At 47.3% G+C, this 23,046-nt stretch overlaps 1 long non-coding RNA gene across 1 annotated transcript in view; it reads left to right on the forward strand.

Annotated features, from left to right (window-relative positions):
* The window catches only part of LOC146861792 (uncharacterized), a 224,358-nt gene that overhangs the window by 195,928 nt on the left and 5,384 nt on the right, over window positions 1–23,046 (forward strand). Inside the window, exon 2 of the long non-coding RNA XR_014978331.1 lies at window positions 12,564–12,716. This is a non-coding gene — a long non-coding RNA (uncharacterized LOC146861792). The remainder of the gene's footprint in view (window positions 1–12,563; window positions 12,717–23,046) is intronic.

Raw genomic sequence — 23,046 nt, forward strand, 5'->3', positions numbered from 1 at the left:
TCTCCTGGCAATGTGCAAATGTAGAGCCACCAGCTCTGGTTACAAGTCCCATGAAGTGTCTCCAGTGACACCAGAGTCAACAGGGCAACAAACAAAAAGCAGTCCAGGTAAGTCCTGTGTGCAGGGCAGCAATCCCTCTGACAGAGGTTCAGTCCCAGTTCCAAAAGTGCTCGCCCAACATGGAGTCAGAGCCTCAGTACGTGTACTCCAAATGTTTTTAGGTCTCGTGCCTAGCGTTGCAGTGCGCAGCACTGCTCGTGCAGCGAGAGACCTCTTGTAGGGGGTTTCAAAACGGACCTAGTTGATCTAGGGGTCACTTAAAGAGAAGTCTTAGAAGTGCACAACATTCCCTTTCAACCCCAGCCCTGGCTCCAGACATTGCTAGGGGATAAATCAGGCCTTTGTGTGATGGAAGGACACAGCCTATACAAATGTAAGTACACCCCGCCTCCCTCTCTCCCAGCCAGCCCAAGAAGGCTATCAGTATTCCATTGGATGCAGATGCCTCACATGTCCCACTTAGCCCTTCCTGCGTGATGACTGTCTGGGAAGTATGCACAAAGAGTAGCTGTCACTCTACCTTAGACGTGGGTTGGAGCCAGGCTGCAATATACGCTGCGAAACACTACAGTTATAAGCACAGAGAAATGCTCACTTTCTAAAAGTGACATTTCTAAAACAGTTAATGTCAGATCCAAAAAACCTAACCAAGGGAATGGGGATTCCACTGAATGCGCGAAAAAACAAGACTCCGGTCCAAAGAAAAGAAACTTATTTTCTTGAGTCCCCTCACTCACCCAGGGTTGCCCCTAGGTGACATGCTTCATCATTGGGGCCATCCCAAACAGCTGCTGTCTGGGGCGTGCCTCGACTTGCGGAACTACGTAGGAACACTTTTTTGTGAAGAAATGTGTAGTGCAGTGTTCGTGGAGTGGTGAAAGTGATGTTAAAAATACCTAGCTAGTGAGCTAATATATTATTCTCGCTCCTAGTTGGTATGGATAAAAAGGGGGTTAAATAGTAGGGAAAAGATATAACTATTATGTGTATACAGTCCCTAATATTCGGTCGACATGTTTCGAGGTATCCACTAAACCTCTTCTTCAGGACCACACGGGGACCAGCCCCAAGCGTGCCACTCCTTGTGAAAACCTATAATAAAGTGAGAATGCACACCTAATGTGTGAGCACCCGATTCAAAATACATACTGTTTAGTCTTTGACTTGTAGTATCTGTTCAGGGAATAAAACAGAATGAAAAGTTAGCACATAATGCCTGCCCACCTCTCACGTGGGCAGGTCCATACCCAATGAGGTATTCCGATCAATGTACTCCTCTATAGTTGGTGCCCTTATAATAATTAATTAGTGCTTTAATCTAATGTGACACAATAAAACACATCAGACGTCTTCTATGTGAGAAAGCATAGTTAGATGCAGATATATAACTTTAAAAACACTTGTGAAAAAACTGGACACCACATGACATACAACATATAAACACGTCATGTTCTCAAAATTTCTGGAACATACTTATACTTTGGCAATACTTTACCTCATGGTCTGCCGGGGTAGAGGGGCTTGTAGTCATACCCTGAAGAGATACAGAGCATTTTAGTTAACTGTGAGCAAAGAAAACAAAATAAGAGAACTACCAGCAAAGCATATTGCTGTGTCTGCCCATAACGTGTATGGGAGATGTTCAAAGAAAAAGAAAAATAGTGCTTTGAAATGTCTGGAAAAACTTGTTGAGGAAAAGGAACTTACTTTGTCAAAGCAAACCTTTGCTAATAACACTTACTGGCACCTGGGAGGACCGTATCTTAGCATGTCTGTCTACTGGTGCAGTTTAAATAGGAATGAAAAAGCCCAGTCATGCTAGTGTACCAAGTTTGACTAGACTGTGAAAGTTAAAGCAGAACCAAGATGGCCACTACTGTTGGCAATACACACGGGTCATCTTGGGAGGATATGAAAGTGTTCCTCGGTCTAACTGAGGCAGGTACTAGTGCGGTTGTCAAGATTATCAGAGAATCAATTTGATAATGCAGGAAGTGAAATGAGGCAACATTTTATTGTTTAAATTTATTTTATTGATTTTCAACCAACAATGACGGAAGCAGCATCAGTTGAACAACAACTCGTCTCCGATACATTATATTTCAAGCCGCTTCCCTCGATACCCTCCACCCCTTACCCTCTTCCCCCACCACCAGTGCGCCTACAAAATTCTTACATTATGACCAATAAGATGCTTCTAAGGTTAGTACGACAACAGTATTAAGCATTATTAATACAGTATTGGGGGTATTTAATCCATAAAAGTTACCTTCACTTCTTTTTGCCTGTATTGGTTCATACATCTTGCGCCAATGCAGTAGTTGGAGACCCCCCACCCTCTATAATTGAGCCCTCCTCCGAGTCTGTGTCTGGAGCCTGGAGTGCTGCAACTAGGGCCTCCCACGCCCTCGCCGCTTCGTGTGTTTTTTCGTTATTTGTGCATAAGGCTTGCTGTAATCTAAGTATGCCTTCACTCCGCGCCCATTTAAGTACTTCTGCCCGCTATCTCCCCACGCTAGGCTCCCTACGTGACTTCCAATGCATAGTGAGCTCCCATTTGGCTAATACAAGGCCCAAGTCAAGGAATTTGCTGGTCACTTTCGTTTTAGCAGTGTGCGGGAACCAATGCAGTAGACAAGTACCCAGCTCTAATTCTAGCGTCCGGTCAGTGATGTTGCTTAAGAAATCCAGCACTTCCTCCCAATATGTTCCCAAGTTGGTACATCCCCACATCATATGCAGGAAGTCCGCTCCCTCCAAATCACACAGCGGACAATGAGCAGCCGCCGCCTCGAAATATTGGTTAAGCTTGGCAGGCGTTAGATATGCTCTATGCAGAACCTAAAAATGTATCAACTGAAACCTGGCATTCCTCGTGCTCTTCCAGGCCCTCCTAACCAACTGAGCCCACGTCTTTTCAGGAATTTCCCTGCCAAGGTTCACTTCCCACTTCCCTTGCAATGCTCGCAACGGTTCCAAGTTCTCCGTCCCCGCAGCCATTACTACGTACTGGCATGCCATTGAGGTTCGCGGTTCCGACAATCCCGTCTTCCAATAGCGTTGGATTGCGGCAATAAGCGCTGAGTGCAGCAAATAATCCCCTCGCGGGAGGTCATATCTATGCTGCAGGGCCTGCAAAGACAACAAGGTTTTGTTTTCGTATAGGTCTTCTAACACTTGTATCCCCAGGTCCTCCCAATTTACCGGTGCCATCCAGTCCCCTCCATGCAGGAAGGCCGTACACATACCCAACGGTATCTCCGGGGCATATGGGCGAGCAAATCCAGCCCGACGCTGGCTCCGGTTCCAGCACATCCTCATCGTCCGTTCCTCAGCTGTGAGCGGTTCAAGCCGCATCTTCTGCTGGAGCACTATGAAGGATAAGATATAATGCGGGACCCAACGACACTCTGGGCCATCCGGGCCCCGGAACTCCCTCGCTACGGCCTGCGTGAGCCACCGCAGCTGGGCCCCCAAATAGTACCACTAGAAATCTGGCACTGCCATACCCCCATCCGCTCTCTGTCGTATCATTGTAGCCATTGCAACCCGTCTCCTGCCCGTCTCCCAAAGAAACCCACCAGCCATAGAGCGGAGCTGTTGAAAGACGGAGCCCAGCACCCAAATCGGCAATTTCCGAAAGTAATATAATAAACGCGGTAGCGCTACCATCTTCAGGAGTGCCACCCGCCCTGCTACCGATAATGGCAGCATACTCCAGAACGCCATACTGCCCTTAAGTCCACTTATAGCCCGGCTCAAATTACCCTCCAATATATCCTCGGGGGCGTTGTAAATGTTAGTGCCTAAATAAGGCAAGCACTGGGGCTCCCAGCGAACACCCGCCAGCTGGGGAGGGTTCCTCGCAGTCGGCACCACCAGAAATAAGCAAGTCTTTGCCCAGTTCACCCTCAACCCTGAATATTGTCTAAACATATGGAGCAAGTGCCTCGCGCCCTCTAGAGCCACCGATGTATTCGCGAGAAACATTAATAAATCATCCCCGTAGAGGGAGATAAATTGCAGGTCTCCTCGAAGATATAAGCCAGTGTAATGTCTCCCCAACCGAGCATGGGAGGCCAGAGGCTCCCTGTCATGTGCCCCGCCCAATCTGGCAAGTCGAAGAGATCGTCACACCCGTCCGCACACGCGCCAATCTATATAGAAGCTCCATTCACCCTATGAAAGATTCTCCAAGTCCAAACGCATGAAGGACTCGGTACAAATACGTCCATTCTAAGCTGTCAAACGCCTTCTCAATATCAACAGAGAGATGAAGCCAGCCTGGTTACTATGGACCAGATGTGCCATATAGAGAAGAAGCCGGGTCGCAAGAATCCTACTTAAAATCTTGTAATCCATCGTCAACATTGACAACGGGCGATATGCCGATCTAGACAGTGAGTCCCTCCCCTGTTTCAGCAGCGGGATAATGATAGCCTCTCGAGTAGAAACCGACAGTCTCCCTAATTCCTTGGCTTCTCGATATACCGCTCGAAGCTTGGGGGCCAGGGTATCAACATATGTCGAGTAAAATTCTATTGGCAATTCATCTGTCCCCGGGTTTTTTTGGCGCGCCATAAGTTTTATCGCACTGCGTATTTCTCCCTCCGTGATCTCCTGTCCCAGCAGTTCTCCCTGGTCCTCCTCGAGGCGTGGCAGTCGTAACCCAGCTAGAAACTCGCTCAATCCGTCTTTCGTATCCTGCAACTTACTATATTCTGGTACCCCTGCCGAGGTGGTCAAAGCCGGGATGGGTGTGCCCCTCGGAGCTGGAGTCGCCAGCCATGCCAGGAGAGAGCCCACCTTATCTCTCTCCGCGTGCGCCCTTACCAAATACTCCTTATGATCAAAGCAGCGTAACCGCTCCACTTGCGTCGCCACTTCCTCTCTTGCAGCTAAAACCTCATCCTGCATTCTCAGATTCCCAGGGCGGGCCCTCACCGCTCGACGCAACCGCTTTTCCTCCCTTTCTATATCCTGCAAAAGCGTTTTCCGCATCTCTGTCGTTTTAGCATTACATAAGCCCCATACCACCACTTTAAATGCATCCCATTCCAGACCCAGGGTCGATGCCGTCCCCTCATTCTCGAGGAAATAATGCTCTATCCCCTCCCGCACCTCAGCACGAAACACCGAGTCCTCCAAGGCTTCCGGGCGTAAATGCCAGGTGGGGATAGCAGGCCGTTCCCGAGACCACTTCAACGCTAGGAGCAGTGGGTTATGATCTGATATTGTCTTCGCCAGATACTCACTACAGCGTACCAACGCATGAACATCCGGGGAGCACAACACCGCATCCAGCCGCACATGTAAATCATGCAGGGAAGAATAATAAGAGTAGTCCCGTTCTCCTATATGCTGCGCGCGCCATGTGTCTATCAGACCCCACTCGACCTGCCAATCCCTCCTGATTTTCGAAAGCTTGTGTACAGGCGCCTCGGGCAGTGGCAGGTGCGACCTATCCTGCTCAGTATCCGTGACAGAGTTAAAGTCACATGCCAATAGCACTGAACCGGTCAGGAAGGATGCCAGTTTCCCTGACAGTTTAGCAAAATAGAATTTTTGTTCTACATTAGGGGCATACACACTGCACAACGTCACATCCCTCCCGTCCAATCTTCCCATGACAGCTACATACCTCCCTTCGGGATCCACTAGCTGCTGGGTCAGCTGAAAAGGAATCCCCGCTCTCACCCAAATCAGGGCACCCCTGGCAAAAGCAGAATACGTTGTATAAAAAAGCTGCCCTCTCCAGCGGCGCTGTAGTGCCAGGGTTCTTCAACTCTGTCCATATGGGTTTCTTGGAGAAAAGCTATCTGCACCCATCTACGCACCAGATAAGCATGAACCCTATGGCGTCTCATCATCGTATGTATCCCCCGTGCATTCTACGTAATACATTTTAACTCAGGTAATGGTCCGATTAAGCATCCTGTCATCGTACCTCAATTGCACTCTCTGTATTGGCGCACCAGTGGTATTAACTACCCCAAAAACAACAACACCCCAAATCCCCCCAACACCCCTCCCCAGAACAGGCTCTAAACAGCTAATACCCATCCAAACAGTCCACTTGTAGTCCCTCTGGTAGCTACCAGAGAGTCGCCCTAAAAGCGAAACTAAGGGGGGAAGCCCAACGCCAAGAAGATCTGGTCCGCTGCCTCACTGCACTCAGGCACCAAACCCCACTATAAAGGAACCTCCAACCCCCCCGGGAGGGCCCCCCGGGAAAGCGGGCGCCCACACATCTTGAGCGATCCCCCATCTAGCCTAATAAATCAGTTAGTGTCTCCCAACACCTTCCCCTGAGGACAACAACACCAGGATCGGCCGACCCCTCTTACTAGGCACTGCATAAGTTCAGGCATCCACGATCTCATCCGCTGTCCCCGGAGTGATGTGCGGCAGAACAACACTCCCCGCATCTGTTCCATCAGAATCTGTCCCTGCAGATCCCTTTTCGGAATCCGTCAGTCTCAACAGCATCGTGCCGCTCACCTGCGAGATCTCTGTCTCAGCCTGCAGCACTGCCGACCTTTCTCTCTCACGGCGCGGTTGTACCTCCTGCTGTGTTCGTTCCTGCTCAGTAGGATTCCAACCAACTCCATGTCTCGTCGGGATCATTATGAAAGAGCGTTTTGCCATCTAATGATATCCGCAGCCGTGCCGGGAACATCAGGGAGTACTGAATGCCTTCGTCCCGGAGGGCCTTCTTGATTTTGGGTATGAAAAAGATAGCGGTGGAACAAAACAAACGAAAAGGGTGCAGTATCTAGGGTGTTATAGATGGTATACATGATCACGTGCCTTTGTGATCTACACTATGTGGGCATGACCACTAGGAAGGTCAGCACGAAGATATGTGAGCATCATAGCAACATCATATGCCACAGAGCCAGCACCAGAATGACAGCACATTTCAACGACGTGAAACACACTCCAAACGACATACGTTGGGTAGTGTTAGAGCACATAAAACACTGCGATAACCTAGAACAGAGGTTATTAGAAAAGGAGCAAAGATGGGTGTATAAATTGTACATAGACACGGCAGGCCTGAATGACAATATTCCGTGGGGACAGTTCCCTAAATGAACCACATTACCTATATATAACACATTAAGCCCCCAACCGTGTTATCACTCTGGACGAATGTTTTGAAGAACCTTGATAATACATCTACAACACCCTAGATCCTGCATCCTTTTCGTTTGTTTTGTTCCACCTCTATCTTTTTCAGACCCAAAATCAGAAACTCATGCTACCACCAAGGGCCAACTGGTCTCATATCCAACATGACCGTTGTGACACAAACACTGGGTGAACACTCAGCTAAGACTATCACTGTGTCCTTTATGAACATTTCTCCTACATGTGGACCCCCATGTGGGCCCTTATGTTTAATTTCTGGATATATGTTTTTAATATATCAGCTTTGGCATCACCATTTTGTATCCAATTTGGCCCCACAATGAGCCTCTCACAGAGACCAATTTTGGTTTTTTGTTGTTCTAGCAACCTTTTAATTTAATTTAATTATATTTTTATTATCTTTTTTCTGATTTTCATTCCAGTATTACGCGCTGACCGTAGCATTTTCCTCTGTCCGAGACATCCAGACGATACTTGGAGGATACTTATGATTAATGGTTTCACCACTCCAAGATGGCCCCCTTTTTCGCTAAGACAACAATTTTCCAACACACTTGGCCCGGCCATACTTTGGTTTCATGACTGATTATATGTTTCCTCATTTAACTTCCCACGTTATCAATTTGATTTCCTGATAATCTTGACAACCGCACTAGTACCTGCCTCAGTTATGCTGCGGGGGCAAGACCGAGGAACACTTTCATATCCTCCCAAGCTGGCCCGTGTATATTGCCAACAGTAGCGGCCATCTTGGTTCTGCTTTAACTACCACGGTTTAGTCAAACTTGGTACACTAGCATGACTGGGCTTTTTCACTCCTATTTAAACTGCAAACGGAGACAGACGCGCTAAGATGCGGTCTGCCCGGGTGCCAGTAGGTGTTATTAGACGGAGGTGTGATTTGACAAAGTAAGTTCCTTTTCCTCAACAGGTTTTTCCGGACATTTCAAAGCACTATTTTTTTGAGTATCTGCCATCCACGTTATGAGCAGACACAGCAATATGCTTTGCTGGTAGTTCTCTTATATTCTTCTCTTTGCTCACAGTTAACTACAATGCTCTGTATCTCTTTAGGGTATGACAAGCCCCTCTACCCCGGCAGACCATGAGGCATAGTATTGACAAAGCATAAGTATGTTTCAGAAATTTTGAGAACATTACGTGTTTATATGTTGTTTGTCATGTGGTGTCCAGTTTTTTCACGAGTGTTTTTAAAGTTATATCCCTGCATCTAACTATGCTTTCTCACAAAGGAGACGTCTGATGTGTTTTATTATGTCACATTAGATTAAAGCACTAATTAATTATTATCTCTAAGGGCACCAACTATAGAGGAGTACATTGATCGGATTACCTCATTAGGTATGGACCTGCCCTCATGAGTGGTGGGCAGGCATTATGTACTAACTTTTCATTCTGTTTTATACCCTGAACAGATACTAGAGTCAAAGACTAAATGGTATGTATTTTGAATCGCGTGCTCACACATTAGGTGTGCATCCTCACTTTATTATAGGTTTTCACAAGGAGTGGCACGCATGGGGCTGGTCCCTGTGTGGTCCTGAAGAAGAGGTTTAGGGTATACCTTGAAACATGTCGACCGAATATTAGGGACTGTATACACATAATAATCATATCTTTTCCCTACTATTTAACCCCCTTTTTATCCATACCAACTAGGAGCGAGAATAAAATATTAGCTCACTAGCTAGGTATTTTTAACATCACTTTCACCACTCCACGAACACTGCACTACACATTTCTTCACAAAAAAGTGCTCCTACATAGTTCCGCAAGTCGCAGCACGCCCAAACAGCAGCTGTTTGGGATGGCCCCAATGATAAAGCATGTCACCAAGGGGCAACCCTGGGTGAGTGAGGGGACTCAAGAAAAAAAAAATCTTTTCTTTGGACAGGGGTCTTGTTTTTTCACGCATTCAGAGGAATCCCCATTCCCTTGGTTAGGTTTTTTGGATCTGACATTTACAGATTTTTTGTGAACTACATGTACATTGGAGGGTGAACCTAACCAGTACCTCCATCTCCCCCTTTTTTTGATTGCATTTCTAAAACAGTCTTAAAAAATCCAACTCCATCGGTAAGCAGGATTTCCAACTACCATTCTAAACATACCAAACGTGGCAACGATACTACTGTCAGATCAGGAATTATCACTTAAACACATCTAAGGAAGTTCCAATGCTAGCCTATGAGAGGAGTAGGCCTCACAGTAGTGAGAAACCGAATAGGCTGTTTGTCACTACCAGGACATGCCACATAATAAAGGCATATATCCTATCTTTTACCCACACCACACCCTATCCATAGGGCTACCTAGGGCCTACCTTAGGGGTGACCTATTAGTAGCAAAAAGGGGAGTTTAAAGCTTGGCAAGTAGTTTTAAATGCCAAGTCAGTGTGGCAGGACTGAGGCAGTTTTGAAAGGCTACTTCTGTGAGTGGCACAAGCAGTGCTGCAGGCCCACTAGTAGCATTTAAATTACAGGCCCGGGTATATGGCATACCACTTTAAAATGAACTGATAAGTAAATTAAATATGCCAACCAGGTGTAAACCAATAATACCATGTTTAAAGAAGAAAGCACATGCACTTTAGCACTGATTAGCAGTGATAAAGTGCCCAGAGTCCTGAAGCCAACAAATAGAGGTTCAGAAAAATAGGAGGAAAAGGCAAAAGGTTTAGGGATAACCCTGCAAAAAGGGCCAGGTCTGACAGTGCCTTTTCTGCTCATTGCATTTTTCTCTCTTTTTCTAAATTGGTTTGGGAGTGTCATTATATGTTTTTTTGGCTTTATAGTTGTAGATACTACTTGAACTTAACACTTATTTCCTTGTGGAAGCATCTGCTACCTGTGCCATAGGTACCAGGGTTTGAGCAAAGTTTCACTGAGGCCTGTGTTGAGGCCTGACCAGAATACGCTTATTAAGTTGAAATCAGTTTCCCCTTCAAAATTAATGTCCCGCTTTCAGACCAGTTTTCAGAAATACCTCTCAAAATGTTTGAACTTTCAGTCTTTGGTTACAGTCCTGGTGTTATTTTCTTCTGTTCTATAAGTAGGAGTTCACCGTGCTGCTTGTTCTGAAAATATTAATTTGAAAATGGCAACAAGTGCTCCTCCTGCTTTCGTGACTATAGAGATCTCACACACCATACAAATCTTTGCATGCCTGCAAGTCTTAGATTGAGGGTATGGGTCTGTTATAATTCTTGGGTCCCCTGCCTAGCTGATTAGTCCCTTGAGTCCCATGCCACTGGAATCAAGCTATCCTGGCTGAAGAGGGGTGAAACCCCGAAACCGGTCCTAGGATGCTTGTTTCCAGTCCAGGGAGGACCTGGCCTGGCAGTTCGGGCTGGACTGTTCCCATTGGGCACAGGGTCACGACTGATTTGCATATGGCTGGGTCCAAACTGGAATGGCATGGTGAGCAAAAAAACGATGGATTTAGGCCCAGATCTCTGTACTGGGGTGAATGTATGACATTGTTCTGCATTTTGTCCATCAATAGTTCTTTTTGCATTTGTCACCCCGAGTGGGACGGGTATGCTCAGACGTAAGTCCCGTGCTCTCCATGCCACTGGAATCAAGCTATCCTGGCTGAAGAGGGGTGAAACCCCGAAACCGGTCCTAGAATGCTTGTTTCCAGTCCAGGGAGGACCTGGCCTGGCAGTTCGGGCTGGACGGTTCCCATTGGGCACAGGGTCAAGACTGATTTGCATATGGCTGGGTCCAAAATGGAATGGCATGGTGAGCAAAAAACGATGGATTTAGGCCCACATTTCTGTACAGAGGTGAATGTATGACATTGTTCTGCATTCTGTCCATCAATAGTTATTTTTGTAGCTGATTAGGTGTGGCAACCTTAGGTCAGCGTGGTGCCCTCTTCTACCAGGAAAGAATGATACCTAACTGCTTAACTATGCAGTTCTTAGCTTGTCAGAAAGAGTGAATTTACTTTGGATGCAGTGCTGTATGGGTTTTCATCACCAAGATAGGTGTGTAAAACACTTATTATTCTACTAGTATTTAATTTCATGACAATAACATTTAACGAGTGACTGATGCACACCTGAGGCCATCTTCTCCACAAACAGTTCAAAGAGGGACAATAGAAATGTTAGCTTTCCTCTTTGTGTTAAAAAAGTTGATGGCTTGAAATGTTGGTGTTTGTTTGGAGAGTCGAAGCCTGATTTATAGTTGAGTGAATATTGAAGATCATTTGATTTCTGGAAGAAATGCTAAAGCTACAGGAGAATCCATAATGGACTTTCTTCCACCATAACATCCCTACCATTTTCACCAGTGGATCCAGCAAATTAAACATTTCGGACCGGATTCAAAAACGGAAACTTACTCTTTAGTATAAGTTTATGATTTTTTACAATTCACAAAGGAGTTCTGAGAGTAGTGTCTTTAATGAATGTGGAATCTCCACACATGTGGCAGAGACTCTTCACACAAAAGATAGGCAGTTATAAATATACCACTTCTAAAATTAGTTTGTGAATTGCAAAAAATCATAAACTTACACTAAGGTGTAGGGTTAATTTTGTGAATTAGGCTCTTCCCCCAGAAACCTGAGGAACTCTATTAAGACCCAGCATTAAATCTGGCCTTGTGTGATCACTCCAAACTGCCACAAGATGTCAGATTTGACATTCCCCTCAGCACATTTTTATAATATAACTAACGTTGTTAGGTATGCATTTAACTTCCAGGTACTCTTTTATTTATAAAAATCAAAGAGATTAGCTAAAGAACCTGTTTAACTTCAGAAGATTGCTGGACAAGCTATGAGGGTGCAATTGTATTTCTTTGCTGAAAACCAGCTTTAAATCCCCCACACTAGAAGAGAACGTTTTTTGTTATTTTTTTATCTGCGGAGCAGCTTAATTTTGGCTCCACCCTTTCATGTTTAATCAGGCCACGTATACACATATCTATGTATTTTTACACATGGCTTCATGTACTTGTGTGATGTAACATTATTAATATGATGTGGTGCACCAACAGTACAGAAATTGGTAATCTCTACATATATGTGTGTGCCTAATTACTGTTTTCATTACAGTAACATCAAATTGCAATTCCTATATATTTATGTGGTTTAAACAATGTTGTTTACTCATTCATATATACTCATGTATTCATTTGAATAGTACTCTGCATGCGTATTTTACTGTATACATATATATAGCCATACATTTAAAACATGCATTGAGATGTTTGCCACATTAAGTTGACCAAAGGCCCTCACCTTTCGGATTTCTTAATGTTTAAGCTTCAAAGTGAATGTTTGCTTTGCATTTAATGTTTTTCTCTCCCCTGCAGGTGCAGTTGTGTGATCTTACGCATAGAAAAGTCACATTGTGCAACACAGCTAGTGAGGCTCGAAAAAAGTATCTTTTGGCAAGGATGAGAAGACTAAATGAACAAAGGGAAGACTACTGCTTGTACGGAGTTGGGAAGACGGGAGGAATCCAAGTACGTTCTGATGTGCGGACCAAAGGAAATAAGTTTCCACTATAGTTACCAGGTTTTACTGTGTGAAGGTGGAAAATAATGAGACACATGATCTGGGATTCTCAAAGGTTCTTTTGAGGGGTTTGATTGGAGATCACATTTTAGCTAGATTCATATTCCTTCTTAGACTTTGAGAGGTACAGACCTCTTTTCTGCATCTCTGTTGTATGGCTTCATGCTATATAATGTTCCTTCCCTTTTGAAAACATCTACAGATGCTCTGCTATGCTGACACCTTTCTCCTTTAATGGATCTAATTAGGGTTTCCTCATCCAACATTATTTAGAGTAGATTTAGATTAGGGAAGAACTCCTTATGCTTTGCTTGCGGTGTTATAGCAATTGCGTGATGTTTGGCGGAAATATTTTGAAAGTTGTGTGATTGCAGTGTTTAAAGTGTTTAAGCTAAAGTTGATCATATGTACAACGTGGCCTAGGATCCTGGGATAATGTTAAAAAGTGTAGAACACACTGTATTGTAATTGTCTGCTAAGGTTTGTGATGTCTGTTGTGAGATGCAGTTGACAGCCCAATTAAGATAGGAGCATTTATCTTTATGCGTGAAAGTGAATATGATTGGTGTAGTAAACCGTTTGCACAGAGGGAAACTGTACTGATTAGGGTGATTCCCCGCAGGTGAGGTTTTATTTGAATGTGTGTCAGAGTAGATTGGAAATCGTTGTTCCGAATAATTTCTTGGGTGATTGAATTCAATCTTTTTTAATTTCTTTATTAAATCAGACAATTATTATTTGTTGCCATTGCATTGTATTTGCTTGCATGTGTATTGCAGAAGAGAGTGTATTTGTGAAAATTGTAAAGGAGGGTGAACCGCTGCAAGGAGTGAGACTGATGCCACAGTGTGCTGTGCTGGGATTATTTGGTTAGTGTAAAGCCACGCTGCTGTTGGTGGTCTATGAAACGCGTTGTTATTGGTTGTTGATTTAGAGCAAGAACTGTGATTTAATAATTGGGTCCTGCTTTGAAACAAACAATTCTAATTGTGATTTTTGATGTACTTATCCGAAAATTAAATGTTTTAAAGTCATACGAGATTTGATATGGGGAGATATGACGAAGCCCGCTAGAGAAGGAGAAGAGTCACAACCCAAAGATACCGTAGGTCATTATATGGAGATAACTGCACGGCTACACACTTGTATTTGGTTTAAACAATGGCACAAGATCACTGAGAAAAGATGCACTGGCATTTCCACGCTATGGTACATTTAATGTGAGAATCATTGAAAACTTGAGGGGGATTTTACATGAAATGAAACAGCCTAGACCTACACAATCTGAAGCACTTAATGCTCTGAAGCGTTCAGCTTATGCCCCAGAGAAAGAGAGATATCGTGGAAGAACTAGAACACACTTATGCTGATGCGAGGTGAGATGCAGAACAGAGGAGGTGGAGAACTGATATGATAGAAGGTGCAAAATTATATCCAGCATTAATAAACTGGAGAAAGGGGATGAGAGGGGAAGGAAAGAGAAGAGGGTGTGGGATTCAAGTCAGCATGTGAAGTTAGCATAACGTATCTTGGTCTGTATCTCTACTCCATAAACAGCGAGAACTGCTTTAGAAGGTGGCCCATTCGTTCTCTGTGTCTTGTATGATAGAAAGGGCTGAAAAGCCATACTACGGCCATCTTGGATTATGACCAGTCGTGCCTCAGATCACGTGGTTCTCCCTGAACACCATCTGTATGATTTAGCTCGTACCAGCCTAGAGACAGGGTGAATTGTATTTATGACTGAGGCCCAAGGCCACATCTGCTGTAGGGAGTATCAAGCGAAATTCCTCTGTGCCCGAGACGAAAGGGAGTCACCCCGCCGACCTTCTCTGTAGAAGATAGTAACCTTATGTGTGCAGCTGAAACTAGATATGGTATGAGCTCATTTAGGAGCCCCAGGGCTAACTGGTGTTTTTCCATTTGTAAGGCTTTGTATGTTGAATCTGTTATGTATATAAGTGTGACCCTGCCAAGGGGCCGACAGTCTTCCTCGGCGCACCTGATGGGTGAGGATCGATTTGGCTCCTCTATGTAGATTTCTGTTGTGGCCAATAAACGCTTGAACCTTCTACGTTGCCAACTGCTTATTATTGACTTAGTATTGCGGGCCACTGGTAAGTGTGGCCCTTGGGATTACTATTAGATTACTACAGTTGGCGACCACGAAGGGACCCCGTGATAGGGTCTTTCCTCCCCCGTATTCGGGTGGCAGGATCGAGGGTGTCTTGGCCGGGTGGGCGGAGGGGAGTTCGACGTCCACTCTGTACTCCCGATCGGGGTGCCCTCTGCTGCTAGTCGCCCTTCACCGGGGTCCTACGGGCTTAAACCCAGGAACTGGCCGTGTTGGTCGTAGGAAGTTGGCAGCGGAGAACGAACATTCGTACCTGGGTGCACCCGGTGAGTAACTTTGTTTGTTTGAAGCATGCGCTGTTGAGCGGTGCATTTGTTTGAAGCACGCGCTGTTAAGCGGTGCATTTGGAACAGCTAACTGTATTTGATTTGAGGGGTCGTGAGTACCCTAGGAGAATTACGGAGGTCTGGTAGGGTGGTCCGGTAGGGACTGACTGTAGAGACTCAGCGGATCTTTTGTGATTTTGAGACACTGATCAGATGCCTAGTTATTACCTGTGAGTAATACACGGCCGGATTGCACTCGGAAAAGCCTGTGGCTGTAACTGGGTAGCCACGAGACATATCTGAAGTACGGCTTGGACTACATCAGAACAGTCTCAGTGGAGAACCAGGGAGGTCATGGGATGGTCCGTAGTCCAGTTCGTGGTTACCCCTGTCTGACAGCCTCTTGCCAGTCTGCAGGGAGACTGCTTGTTGTGATTCTGTTGGTCCTTTTTGAATAATTCTCCACGAACGGGAGTCGACGGGCTTGGTTCGTTTGTTTGGATGCATCAAGTTTCGATAGGTTGAACTGCAGAGAATAATGTCGACATATATGTTATCTGTGATATAAAGTCTGTTATATGTTATTTGTGTCTGTCTACTAACCAACATGTCGTGTTTCAGCAAATTGAATTGTTTTGGTTGTTGTTGCCGGACTAGCGACTCTCGTTTGGCTGATAGTCAACCTGCCCCTCCAGAGGGCAGCCCTAGCCATTTCATGTATGTGAAGCATGGAATTGCCCCCATATTGTTCAACACCTTGTGGCATAAGTATACTAAAGGTAATGAAGAGTTGCAGTGGCCGAAGACTGGTTCATTTGATGAAAAGAAAATTGCCTTTTTACAGGAACAACTGTTTTCTAGGCGCAGTAGGCAATCTATGTTTGATGCCTTAAACACCTGGCAGAAAGAAGCCAAACAAAGACGGATGAGGGGGGAGAAGCTAGCGAGAGCTAAGGCTGGGCAGACCATAACTCAAAGAGCTGTAGCCTATGACAGAGCTAGGGTAGAAAAAGGAATCGATTGTATGAATCGTGAGTTTAGATTGAAGGTCGATAAAAGTTATGTGGCTCGACCTAATGCGGAGGATGAAATAGAAGACTTGCTGGACATGCGGCCACAGCCCCCTTATGTCCCGCAATGGTTATATCCGGAGGTACCAGCAGCTATTGTATCGGCTGGGGCAGGAACAGCTGCCCCTACGCCGGCTCTAGTTGCCTCCACCTCCACTCCGGTTGCATCGGTGCCTCAGCCTCCCTCCCTCCCTGCGCCTGTCATCGATCTCTCTCGGTTGTCTTCCTCTGTCTCGGAAGTTATGGCTTTATTGCCCAATTTGTTGTCAACCACAACAGCGGAAGCTCCCCAGTTGTCACCAGGGGACATACATTCTCCCTCTGCCTTGACCTCCTCTTCCGCGAGTGCAACTCCTTTTGCAGCTGTTTCAACTCCAGTACATCCGGCCGGTTCACTTGATGGCAAGAAGCTGTTCACTCGATCAGCTCTAGGAACAGAGGAGAAGGAGGTCATTGCAGTACAGGCATCCCAGTGAATGCGGCAGTCTATTTATACCCTGTCTGACATATGGAGCACCATGAAAGATTATGAACCGGTGATGCAGCAGCACGCGTTAGCACACATGGCTGACCGCCTCACCTCATTGTGGGAGCAAGTTTATAAAGGGGAAAGAGCTCCGACTATACTGTATGATATTCATACCCAGGCACATAAGTCTCAGCTAAGTCCAGAAGCGGTGTATGGGAATGTGAGAACTCTGGTCAGTTACAGAATGCGCCTACAAGCTGCTAGTCCCGCACGAGTGCAGCAGTTCCCAATGCGTGAGGTGCACCCCATTTATCACCCAGAAGTAACTGAGATAGTAGACGCACATGGGACGATTACCCGCCCGAGAGCAGACGCCCGTTTTCAGGAGCAATGGGTATACACCCCATGGAAACGTAGTGAGGTACTTTCATTGAAAACCCAGTTGCCTGACCCCAGAAAGAATCCTACAGCATACTATAAGGAACTCACGGAAGCCGCCTCCTCGGCGGTGATGACACTGGCTGATATCGAGCTATTTTTTGCTCAATTGGTGCCGGTGGACATATGGCGACAGGTGCATGACCAGGACCACGTGACGGAGTTTGGGGGAACCTGGGAGCAATTGAGGGACTTGGATAGGGATCGCAAGCCAGGAGATAAGCCTAGAACTGAAATATTGACTTAGCGGGAGAAAATAATCACTTACATGCATTCACTAATCCCTCCCAGGAAAGTAGATTGGGATAAATTGACTGCGTGCAAACAGAAGAAGGACGAGAGTGTGTCCGATTTCTTTACGAGGTTCGAAGGGGTTTTCATTGTTACCCCAGTATTGGAACTTTCATAGATTCTCATGCTTTGTATCATTCCCCGTCGTCGGAATGGGAGCCTCGGTAACAAAAATATATATATATATATATACATATGTATAACCATAGAAACAAAAGAGAAAAATAGGCCTAGGCCTCATCTCATTTTGTAGTATATCACCCTCTTTGTGTAAAAGAGCCCAAACTTTCGCCAGGGCCAATCAGCACAGCCTCACCCTCTGGAACCTTCCCGAGAGAGCTCAGAGCCTCAGATTTTTCTACCGCACGTTGTGCTAGGGAGTCTCCACTGAGCTCTGCTCAGTTTTTCACAGAGTTACTTTTGGATATCTTTATTACCATCTTTTGAGACAGAATGTCAGAAAAGGAGAAGAAAGCTTTGTTTAGGGCTTGTGCCTCTTGTGGGAAGAAGAGACTGTTTGTGGAAGACAGGCATGAGAACTGCATATACTGCCTGTACCCGGAACACAAGGCCACCGACTGTAAAATCTGTCGGACCTTCTCGACCAAGACCTTGAGAGACAGAGAGGGGCGCTTGCTGACGTGGCTGCAGAAGATAAAGACCAGGGAGGTCATTTCTTCGGATGAGGAAGAATCTATCTCTGGCACCTCCTCCAGGAGATCGAAGAAGAGGGGTAGGTCATCGCCCTCCACTTCTGCGGAACCCCCTCTCAAGGTTCCTCTCAAAGCCCCTCACGGGATCTCTGACAGGTCTGAGGAGGCTGGTCCCAAAAAATCTCCTCACGACAGTGTAAAGGAGAGGCAGGGACGGGCTACTGTGGACATAGCCCCTAAGGACAATAAGGGGGTTGCTTCATCTACCCCTCCGTCCCAGAAGGAGAAACCTGTAAAGAAACAGGCTGCAGAAACTCCTCAGTCGGTGCCACTGAAGAAACCGCGTCCGTCGACGCAGGCGGCAGCAGGTACGTCGACGACGATCTCCTCAGTTAAGCCTATTTCCATGGGGTCGTCCACGAGACCGTCGACAATATCTACTTCGTCGTCTTCGACGGCGGTGTCGACGACGAAGACCACGTCGACGATGACGACGACGACGAGTTTGTCGATGTTGATGACTACAAGTTCGTCGACGAGACTGTCGACGGGTGCTCCGCCGACGATGAAACATACTACGTCGACGAAAAAGAAAGCTCCGTCGACGACTGCTCCGTCGACGACTGCTCCGTCGACGACTGCTCCGTCGACGACTGCTCCGTCGACGACAGCTCCGGCGGCGACTGCTCCGGTGACGGCTGCCCCGTCGACGACTGCTCCGTCGACGACTGCTCCGTCGACGAGGATTACAGGACTGTCGACGGCCTCATCGTCGACGACGATTTCAGCTCCGTCGACGACAGTTGCCTTTCAGTCGTCGTTGAGTGCGTCGACATTGGAAATCCCGTTGCCATCGACTCCGTTGACGAGACCGCCGGCGACGAAAAATTTGGATTTTTCAACCCAAAGATTAGTGATTACACCGGACATGACTTCCCCTAGGCGGGTCACGCCTTTGCCACCATCCATGCTTCTCGAGGACTCGGAGGAGGATGAGGAGGATGGGCAGTTTGGGGACGCATACAGCCTTTCAGACCTGAATGTCAAACAGCAGGACACAGATACGGAGGAGTTTTATGGCCCAGAGGGGCAGGAGGGGCACCAACAGGGATTACGCCCCCGCCCTCTAAGGCAGGACCTAATTGCCTTGCCAGTGGCTTTGGTGTCGGATTTGCAACAGATGCTGCAAGACTATAGATCTCGTTTTCCGACGTTGCCGGATCGCACTCCTGTGCGTCCTTCTCCTTCGGAAGTGCCACGTGACATGCCAATGGACTTGCCCCCTCTACCAAGAGAGGTACCTCGGTCCATTTCACCAGTGCTGCCCTTAGTGGTTCCCCAACCTTCAGGTACGGAACCTGCTGATGATGACGCGGACGATGGAGATACGGACGAAGACGACGAGGGACAGGTGATCCCTCTTACAGATCCAGGGGATCCAGATGGGGACCCTGATGATACACAGGATCCTGATGCTGTAGGCCGAGAGACAAATATATCGCCTCCGGTGGACATTGGTGGTTTCCATAATTTGATGGAACGGGCATCCAAGAGGTTTGGTTTGCCCTTTACGGTGGAGCAGTCCGACTGCTTCCTATATGACTTTAAAGCCCAATATAAGAAGTCTGTAAGATCAATTCCCATTATAGAACATGTCTGGGATGAGGGACTGAAGACAATGCAGAATCCAGCAACCGTCATTCCGGTTCTTCCCCGGCTGGAGAAGAAGTACAAGGCACCAGAGGGCAGTCCTGCGTGTCTTCTAGGACAACCTAAGCCGGATTCTGTTATTTCACAAGCTGCTCAAAGTAAATCTAAGAATCCGTCCACTCCTTTAACCACGCCTCCAGATAAAGAAGGCAGAAGACTGGACAATGTGGGTAAAAGATTCTCCACCATGGCCAGCTTGTTGGTGCGGGCAGCTAATTCTCTGGCTATTCTGGGCAGATACGACCGCCAGATGTGGTGTGATATGGAACCATTCCTGGACCAGCTACCAGAAACTAGTCAAGACGAAGCCAGACAGGTGCTGATGGAGGGAGAACGATGCTCTTCGGAAGTCATCGACTGTGCGATGGACATTTCCTCAACTGCTTTCAGGGCTTTGGCGGGCTCAGCCGTCTTGCGCCGCCAAGGCTGGTTGAAGGCGACTTGGTTTCGCCAGGAGGTCCAGAATAAGATCTTGGACCTCCCCTTTGACGGAGAGATGCTTTTTGGAAAGCATGTGGATGACGCCCTCCAAGGCATTAAAAAGGACACCGATACAGCTAAGTCCTTAGGCTCTTTGACCTACCGCAAGGTGCCATTTAAGGGGGCACGTGGTCGGGGGTTTTCTAACTACAGAGGAAACCAACGACAGTATTCCTCTCTATCTGGACAGTCCTATAAAGGACAATATTCCAACCAGCACCAAGGACAGTCGGCGTCTTTCTCTCGGCAGTCCCAGAGAGGACGTCAGAATCGTCAGGGACGAGACAACGCCAAGAGGCAATAGCGGCCTCCTGGCTCTGGCTACTGTTCCTCCCCTGCCACAAACACCGGTCGGGGGCAGGATATCTTTTTGTCTGGACAGCTGGGTGCGTTTAACATCAGACCGGTGGGTCTTGAACATAGTTCAGAGTGGCCATACGTTGGAGTTCCAAGATCTTCCTCCAACAAGAGCTCCAGACGCCCGTGCAGCGAAACATCTCCGACTATTACATCTCGAAGCCCACCAGCTTTTCATCAAGGGGGCGATAGAGCCCGTGCCACTTTCACAAAGGGGCAAGGGGTTTTATTCCAGGTTCTTCCTGGTTCGGAAGACGGAGGAGGCATGGCGTCCTATACTAGACCTCAGGGAGCTCAACACCTATCTCATCAAGCTCTCTTTCAGGATGGTCACACTCCAGGATATTCTAAGGCTGCTCAATCCGGGAGATTTTTTGGCATCCCTGGATTTAGAGGATGCTTACTTTCATGTTCCGATCCACCCAGCTCACAGGCAATATCTACGCTTCACAGTAGGCAAGAGCCATTTCCAGTTCAAGGTGCTCCCGTTTGGCCTTCGGTCGGCACCCCGCATTTTCACGAAGATGCTGGCACCAGTCGCTGCTTTCCTGAGGAAGCAGTCCTTGGAAGTGTTCCCGTACTTGGACGACTGGCTCATCAAGGCTCCGTCGTTCAGGGCAACGTCTCAGGCTGTGTCAACTTGCATAAGATTGTTCGCCCATTTGGGTCTTCAGCTCAATGTGTCCAAGTCGGAACTGATACCCTCCAGGTCACGGAAGTTCCTTGGGGCAATTCTGGACACGAGACGATGCACGGCTCGTCAGTCAGAGGAGCGTCGGGGCAAACTGGCCGCTTCCGCTCGTCTAATACTGCACAAGAGACATGTATCGGTTCGACAGTACAAGTCCTTGCTCGGATCAATCTCATCCTGCATACCTTTGATACCGCATTGCAGGCTACATATGCGTCCTCTACAGGAGGAGCTGGACAAACAGTGGCGTCAGGCAGAAGGATCGTTCAACGACAAAGTATGGATAACACCTGCCATGCGCACGGCTTGCGAATGGTGGCTGGTGAAGGAAAACATCGCAGGAGGATTAACGTTCCGAATCCCTCCTTCTCCTATGGTGGTGACCACGGATGCTTCCCTAGAAGGGTGGGGAGCTGTCCTCCAGGAGCTTCAGGTCAGCGGTCACTGGAGTCCAGCAGACAGACTGCGCCACATCAATCTTTTGGAGCTGAGGGCCATTCACTTAGCCTTGCTGGCGTTCCTCCCCAGACTTCAGAACCGTGCAGTGCTGGTCCGGACAGACAACACTACGGCCATGCACTATATAAACAAGCAAGGGGGAACGAGATCACGGACGCTGTCCAAAGAAGCTCAGGTGATCTGGGAATTTGCCATCTCTCACGGGATCACTCTGCGAGCCGAGCACCTGGCGGGGTGTCTCAACATCACTGCGGACGCTCTAAGTCGGCAGACGAAGGTGACACACGAGTGGGAGCTGGATCAGGCCACTCTGGAGGCAGTGTTCAAGAAATGGGGTACTCCGACCATAGACCTCTTTGCGACCCCGGAGAACGCCAAGTGCCGGTTTTACGCAAGCAAGGTTCCCCAGCGAGGGTCTCTGGGGAATGCCCTTTCGATTGCTTGGTTCGGCGCATTTTGCTACGCCTTTCCTCCGATTCCCCTCATTCCTCGAGTTCTCAGGAAGGTCAGGGCAGAACCATGCAAAATGATCCTCATTGCTCCAGCATGGGCGCGGCAGTTCTGGTACTCGGAACTCCTACTTCTCTCCCAAGATCGCCAGATTCGCTTGCCACTGATTCCATCTCTGTTATCGAGAAATCAGGGGCAAGTCCTCCATCCGGATCCGGAGTCACTTCACTTGTCAGCGTGGCTCCTGAACACAGAGAATTCCACCATCTGAATCTGTCTAAGGAATGCAGGGATGTTCTATCTCAGGCACGGGCACCAAGCACTAATAAGACCTACAGGGCAAAGTGGAAGAGATTTTGCCTTTGGTGCCAGAGGAATAAACTCCATCCTTACAAATCCCGGCCACATCAGATTCTGCCCTACATCCTGTCTCTGGCTAAATCAGGTCTGGCGCACTCTTCGATCAAGGTGCATCTGGCTGCCTTATCCCGCTTTCGACGGAAGACATCGGGGCCATCTCTATGGTCTGCAAGAATTGTTAAGCAGTTCCTTAAGGGGTTATTTCGGATGTATCCTCCGGTCCGGCCACCTCCGCCTATCTGGCAGCTTAACCTGGTACTGGCTCAACTGATGAAAGCGCCCTTTGAGCCGATTCACAAAGCGGACTTGAAGTTCCTATCTTGGAAACTGGCCCTTCTCCTAGCATTGACTTCGGCTAGGAGAGTTAGTGAACTCCAGGCTCTCTCTATAGTGGAGCCTTTTCTACAGTTCAAAAGGGATGTCATGATTTTGAGAACCAACCCAAAATTC

This window comes from Triturus cristatus, chromosome 2_2 (assembly GCF_964204655.1).
Source record: "Triturus cristatus chromosome 2_2, aTriCri1.1, whole genome shotgun sequence".
Classification (NCBI taxonomy): Eukaryota; Metazoa; Chordata; class Amphibia; order Caudata; family Salamandridae; genus Triturus; species Triturus cristatus.